A 7,614-nucleotide genomic window follows, 5' to 3' on the forward strand; every position below is an offset into this window, starting at 1 on the left:
AGTAACCACAACAGCTTCGAAACTATACTGAATTCACTTGGTCTACCGGCAGATGCTGAGGCCGCTCTCAGGCTTTTGTAGCCTTCACCCCCAGCCTGCTTCCTCATACTTCTGCGGAAATAAAATGTTTTAATATTTGAGTCTATAAACTTTGCCTCCATGAAAACGCGGCTGGTATAGGAAGAGAGCTCCGTATGCGTAATTTAAATAAGTCAACTCTTGTGAAGGCGCCAAAACTCTTTGCTGGCGTTGTATATTCAGGGTAACCATCTTTTTTGTAATTGCTTACGATCTCATTTTGTAATTGTCGCCCTTTTCTTGAACGTGCATGATTACTTGTGTTTATAAGATTTCTTGATGACATAATATGATATGATCTGATTTATTAGCATATGAAATATGATATAATATAGAATTTATATGATTATAATAATATGACATATTTTTCAAATTGTTGAAGTTCTAGAAAAATGGAACGCGAAATCAAGATTTTCAGTCATGCCGTGCTGTTTATTAGTATTCCAAACATCGCACTAATTTTGCACATGCCCAGGTATCCCCTTGCATTAGCAAGGAAAGGATTACAAAGGTTACAGCATTTTTTTCTACTATAAGTTATTTATTCTCTTCTCAATGAAATCCTAACCTCAATAATTTTTTATGTTACCGCGAAGTAATAAAAGAGCACTGCTTTTGAATACATAAAGAATCAACCTCCTATATCGAGACCTTAAATATATTTCCGCTAAATATTTTCCGCCCGTCATTTCTCTGTAACTTACACCATAATGTTTTCATGTGATCCTAACAATCTTCACATTTCGTACACTCTAAGTGATTGCCTATAATCTGGTGATAAATTAATAAACGGGCACCGCAAGAACTTTTTGGTATGAAAATGCAAGTGCGGTTGACTGGATCCTAAAACAAAGGTCGCATTTGTGGGTTTGTTTGGTTTAATACAAAAACAAATCCGTGCTCACTGTGTTTTTAAATACACATTAAAAATAATCGCCTAGTGAATAACTGCGTACCAGAGGGGGAATTTCCACCGCACGCGTAGATTGGCGCCACCTTGTGTAGTCAGCACCAAATACAAATTGCGGGCTCAAGGTCGGTTTCCTGAATATCGGCTGTTTTGTGCCGCATACGAGAGGTCGCACCACCATTCACGTATGTCAAGGTTCTGAAGAATGCCCCGAAATTTCACAAAAGCAAAAATTGTTTTTATATTTAATACAAATAGACAGGTAAGCATAATTCTAGTTCTTGGTGTAAAATAAACTAGAATACAAAATGCGACCTTTGTTTAACGTTTGCTGCCAGGTGAACCAGTGGTTCTCTCGGGGAAGATGTTTAAGCGTGTCAATTTTTGTTGTACCAGCCTCTGTAAAACCAGCACTTTATTCTTCATCACCCACCTAAAACACAAAGTAACGCTTCTTACCTGATACTGTAAGAAAAGCAGGCATCTGAAGCTGAAAGGGTTCTAGTATTACAATCGTTGACGACAGAGTTAACGTGTATAAGCCCCCGCACGGGGTACCAGAGTAATCTTGGTGACGGTATTGGCGAAACCGCGGACCCCGAACCTCCAAACATAAGATGTATTCAACCATGGCGATGTGTTTATAGGTGGAGGATGACAAACCACGAATGGTGGCCGGCGGAGTCGTGGTCAAGATACGGCGGATGGGCTTCCTGGCAAAGAGCTCCGGAACCCCTCAAGATATCAGGGTAAGATTTGGGAAGAAAGTACCCCCGTTTCCTGCTTTTATACCATAGAGTATGGTATTGTCTAATCCCCCATCCACAAGTGATAGGCCCCCGAAAAGGCGCCTCACCAAGGGATCTTTCCCACCACTTCTTAACCTGAGCCCCCCGAAACCGAACAACTACCCTCGCTTCATCGTGATGTAATCGGTCGACAAAACAAAATCTCTTGCTTCACAGTCGGTATTTCTTGATTCAAAATTTTTTGGGGGTCATTGGGGAGTCATATAGGGCAAAAACATCAAACCGGTGAAATCCTTGTCGAGGTCAGTAGCCAGGATCAGGCCGATAAACTTCTTGCACAAACAAGCATTGCCGATCTTGCCGTCCGAGTCCCACCACACCGCAGCCTAAATAGCTCCCAGGGCTTGGTATCCGAATATGGCCTACTAGATGAAACTGAAGCCGACCTGGTGGAGGGCCTTTGTGTTCAGGGCGTGACTGCGGTCGGGTGAATAACCATACGAAGACATAATAAGCAAATACTCAGAAAGCACCTCATCTTAAAATTTCCCAGATAGACCTTCCAGAATTCATCAATGCAGGTTTCGTGCGATGTCCCGTCCGGCCTTACATACTGAACCCGCGGCGCAGTTTCAAGTGACCACGGCTCTGGCATGCCACAAACTTCGGGCACGCCCTACTCACCTGCGGGAAATGCGCCCAGCGCGACCACCCATCCGTAAACTGTAACATGTAATTTTTCAGGGTCCACAAGCAGCCTACTGCAAGAATAGCGAAAAGTTTGAACTAGAAAAGAAGATCATCAACATCGAAGTCACTGAAAACATCTCCTTCCCGAAGGCGCGGACGAGGGTCGCCTCTTTCCCTCTCGGCAGGTACGCCGACGCAGTTCGCAGGAGGTGGAGCGGTATCTGGCTTCCGCAGGGACACAGTACGGCAATTCAGACTTTTCCCCTCCCCCCTGGGCTGCCCCTGGTAGCCCATCCCGTCTCCAAAGCGATTGCTGAGCCACCAGCGGTAATGGAGACAACCTCATCTGGTGGGAGTGAAGCTGTATCCTCTCCTTCCTCTCCACCATCCCTAACCACACGCGAACGCACGGAGGAATAGAGACGGGGAAACCTGCGGCCGCTCCCACCCCACAACACCTATCCAACACCAGCCGTGGACCAGCCCGTTTTAACCGATCGCCGTCGCCCAATGCATACCAGTCACCCAACCGCCGTAGCAATGCTGATTTCGCCTGTGGAAGGTCCCCCAGCCCACGCGGTGGAACCTAAAAGCAGCAGCTTCTGGGGGTAAACTTTTAAGACTACGGAAAAATGAAAACCCTTCAACGACTTAACGACTCGCGGATGGCTATGATTTCCGACGTGCCCTCAGCTCGACGACCCGATCTAACCCGGACGTGACTCCTGAACACGACGACAACCACACGGCGCGACGCGTACTTGACATGACCGAAACTGCCATTGAGATCACGACAACGACGACGCACAGTGCCCCACCGTCAAACCGCACAAGCCGAGATGCGACGCCCCGACGAAACTGGAACTCGAGGAAGGCAGCGTCAGACATCCAGTTCTCCATCGCCGGCTTTGACGTAATCGCTCTCATCGACACTGGAGCCCACTACTCGGTGATGAGTGGGTCATTCGTGTCTAAGCCGAAGAAAGATACGAAAAGATGGGACGGTCCGCAGATACGCACAGCAGGAGGACATCTTGTAACGCCAAGTGGAACATGCACATCACGCGTCACCATAGATGGCACCACGTACTCTGGTGCGTTCGTCGTTTCACCTAACTGCTCCCGCGACGTAATTCTCAGAATGGAGTTTTTCACGGACAACGGCGCAATAATTGATCTGCAGACCAAGTCGATAACGTTTTCCTTTGACCACTCCATGACGCCGTCACTGAACCCCGATTACCCTGCTGTTGTAAGGATCGCCGACAATCACGTCACCCTGCCACCCCGCGCAAGCGTGATGATCGCCGTCTACTGTGAGGATGGTGCTCCTGAGATCGACGCTATCGCAAAGGGTGACGAAAAGTTGCTTCTCAACCGCGGTGTCTCCGTCGCAAGAGGCATTGCACGGTTAAACAATGCAAATCCCATGTTTTCGTCCCCGATTTCACAAAGGCGTAGCAGCATCTAAACTTGGACGTTCCAATTGCGTAACTTGAAGAAACGCAAGAAGCCAGTCAAGTGATCGTCGTCGCACTTTGAACGCACACGAGCAGATGCTTCTAAGCCGCCGCAACCTTTCGACGTGGACCCGGCGCTGCCGCAAGAAAATCGGGACAGATTACTGGATTTGCTCCGTCGCTACAGCGAGTGTTTTTCGTCAAACTCAAAATTACGTCAGACACCCCTAGCGAAGCACTGAATCATAACCGAAGATGGAGCCCGACCTACCCGACAGTCACCGTACCGCGTCTCTTTACACGAGCGGGAAGCCATCCGAACTAAAGTAGATGACATGCTCAGCGACGCCATTTACAGCCATCGAAAAGCCCCTGGGCTGCGCCGGTCATACTCGTGAAGAAAAAAGAAGGCACATTAAGGTTCTGCGTTGATTACCAGCGACTGAACAAAATCAACAAAAAGGACGTGTGCCCCCTGCCACGAATCGACGAGGCCCTCGACCACCTCTGCCATGCGACGTTTTTCTCAACGGTGGATCGGAATTTGAAGTGGACGAGAAAGACCGAGAGAAGACTGCATCTATAACCCCGGATTGCCTAAAAGAGTTCAAGGTGGTACCTTTCGGGCTGTGCACGGCGCGAACAACGTTTCATAGAGCTTTGGACACTGTTCTCGCTGGCCTGAAGTGGGACCCTTGCTTCGTATACCTAGACGATGTTTTCATATTCTCCCGGATCTTCAACAAACACCTCGCCATGTTCGAGTCTGTACTCAAGGCTATTCGTGCGTCAAGGTTAACAATGAAGCCTGAATAATGCCGTTTCGCGTATGAGGAGTTCAAGTTCTTGGGCCACGTCGTCAACGCCGCGGGAGTCCTACCTGAGCCAGAAAAAACTTAGCCATTGCGAACTTCCCAAGGCCGAAAGACAAAAAAAGCCGCCTGCATCTTCCTACGGGGGGAACTCGAGTAAATGCGTCGCATCTACTCGAGTCAAGCAAAGCGTCACGTCAAGCGAAAGCCAAGCAAAGACGCCTTTGACTGAATTCCGAACGCGCGCTCCGCCGCTTATATACGTTGAGGGGACTGCGTAAGCTGGTCCCAGTCGACGACGTTAGCGTACTTGTAAAGCAGCGTGGACTCTAGGTGTTTGAGCCAAGCGCGGATGTTGCTTCGCCGGAGAACAGCACACCGGTTATATGCGCAGCACGCCCGAAGGAGAGAGAGAGAGAGAGAACAAACTTTATTAGTCTCTGGAGGAAGAAACCGCGGAAGAGCGAGTACAGCACATGCGCCGGCCCCAGCGCGTCTGCCGCGGCTATGACGCAACGTGCCGCGGCTATGACGCAACACAATCCAACAGAATCCACTTTAATCCAATACAATCCAAATCCAATCCAATCCAAGCCAAGCCAAGCCTAGCCAAGCCAATCCAATCCAATCCAATCCAATCCAAGCCAATCCAATCGAATCCAGTCCAATGCCCCTCACGAGAGAGTGTTCGAATCCAATCCAATGCCCCTCGCGAGAGAGTTCGCTATCACCTCGACTCGACGCGCATGCCCATTGAGCGTGCGGACTACGGACGTCAACGCGGGTGACATCGTGAGTTACTGAAATGCTTTGCATTTAAAAGGGCGTGCGAAGATTTCTCGGAATGTCCGCATACTACCGGCGCTTCCTCGCAAACTTCGCACGCATTGCCAAGCCGCTCATGGGCTTGACAAAAGATAGCATTTCTTTCAGCTGGGAAAACGACCAAGAAAGCATTCTGCGAGCATTGTGCGAGAATTCTGAAAACAATTCCCCGCATTTCTCCAAGGGGAAGATTGTGAAAGTGCGAATGCACGAGTTGAATTTGCGCGGTTCGGTAATGTTCGCGAAAGAGAGATCAAACACACACACACAACTACAAAGAAAGAAAGATGCATTTATTCACAGACACCTATTTGTGTTGTCGTTGTACTTGATTGCTAGAGCGGATCTCAGCTTTGAAATTTCGTGTCAGTACTCCTTTAGGCGGGTGCATTAGCCCTTCTCACGCCCGATACCTGGCCAATCCCCCACGTGGGTATGTGCCATGTCAGCGGCCAGGCAGCGCGCGCCCATCTCCCCCCGTTGCTAGGGAAGACGAGGAGCGCGCGCACCCGCAGCTGTTGCTATGCGGACTACGGCGGCGGACGATTCAGGCTCGCTTAAGAAGTGCATTCGCACTTAAAAGCATTCTGCGAACTGCAACAACGCCTGCAAAGCCCGCCCGTGCTCTCTCATTCCGACGAAAAGGCCAAAACGGAAATACACAGTCACGCCATTGATACAGGCTCGGGTGCCGTCCTCGTCCAAAAACAAAGCGGTTGCGAAAAGGTAATCGCCTAAGCCAGCCGTGGTCTGTCGAAGGAGGAGAAAAACTACTGTTTCTGAGAAAGAGTGTCTAAAATTATATGGCCTATGTCAAAATTTCGCCCATACGTGTATGGAAGACCATTCAAGGTTTTGACAAACCACCACGCGCTGTGTTGGCTCGCCGATTTAAAGCACCCCTCTGGCCGTCTTAGGCGCTGGAGCTTGCGTCTGCAAGAGTTTGATGTTACAGTCATCTATAAATTCGCCAGGAAACACCCCGATGCCGACTGCCGGTCCCGCGCCCCCGCCGACCCTACAGCACAAGACTCTGATTAAGAGAGCGCGTTCTTCTGAATCGTGACGGAGAGCGACCTAGCCACCCTGTAGCGTGCCGATTCCAAATTACGCGTCCTAATCGACTACCTCGAGGAATGGAACGTCGGAGTTTCTAGGACCTACCAACGCAGCTTACCAGCATTCAGCCTGAGAAACTCCGTCCTCGTGAAGAAGAATTTCAGCCACGGGACGAGAACGAATTACCTTCTTGTCATTCCCGCAGACCTTCGTGACAAAATTTTGGAAGCCTTCCACGACAACCCATCTTCCGGAAATCTCGGCACAGCTCGCACTACTGCAAAAATTATTGCGAAGTTCTTCTGGTCCCACCATACATCCGACGTCACCCATTACGTTCGGAGTTTCCGCGACTGCCAGCAACAAAAAATGCCGCCGTCAAGACCCGCCGGACTTCTGCAACCGGTCGCTTTCCCGTCGAGGCCCTCTCAACAGATCGAAATGGACCTTCTGGCCCTTTCCCTACGTCACGATAACAGAAAAAGTGTATTGTCGTAGCAACAGACTACACGACGCGCTACGCAGTGACCGCCGCTCTTCCCAGGGGGACTGCACGAGAAGTCACCAAGCTCTTTATTAACCAAGTTGTGCTGCTTTGTGGAGCCCCTGAAGACCTCATCACGGACCGCGGTATGGTCTTCACTGCGGAGCTTATGCAAGAAATCTTACGCTACAGCTACACGGATCACAGAAGAACGACGGCGTACCACCCCCAAACGAACGGACTTACTGAAAAACTGAACAAGACGATTGCGGATATGCTGTCTATGTACGTCGACGTTGAACATAAGACTTGGGACCAAGTCCTCCCGTATGTCACGTTTGTGCACAACACCGCGACCCAGGAAACTACGCAGATGACACCGTTCGAGTTTGTCTATGGAAGACGGCCGACTACGATGCTCACACCATGCTTCCGAACGTAGAAGCGATGACCTCAACGCGGACGTCCAAGGATATGTTCAACGTTCGGAGGAGGCCCTCCAGCCCGCTCGAGTTTGTATAACTGACCAGCAGCTGGTGGCTGCCGG

Source organism: Haemaphysalis longicornis, unplaced genomic scaffold (genome assembly GCF_048455015.1).
Source record: "Haemaphysalis longicornis isolate Haplotype H1 unplaced genomic scaffold, Haemaphysalis longicornis Haplotype H1 scaffold_11, whole genome shotgun sequence".
Lineage (NCBI taxonomy): Eukaryota > Metazoa > Arthropoda > Arachnida > Ixodida > Ixodidae > Haemaphysalis > Haemaphysalis longicornis.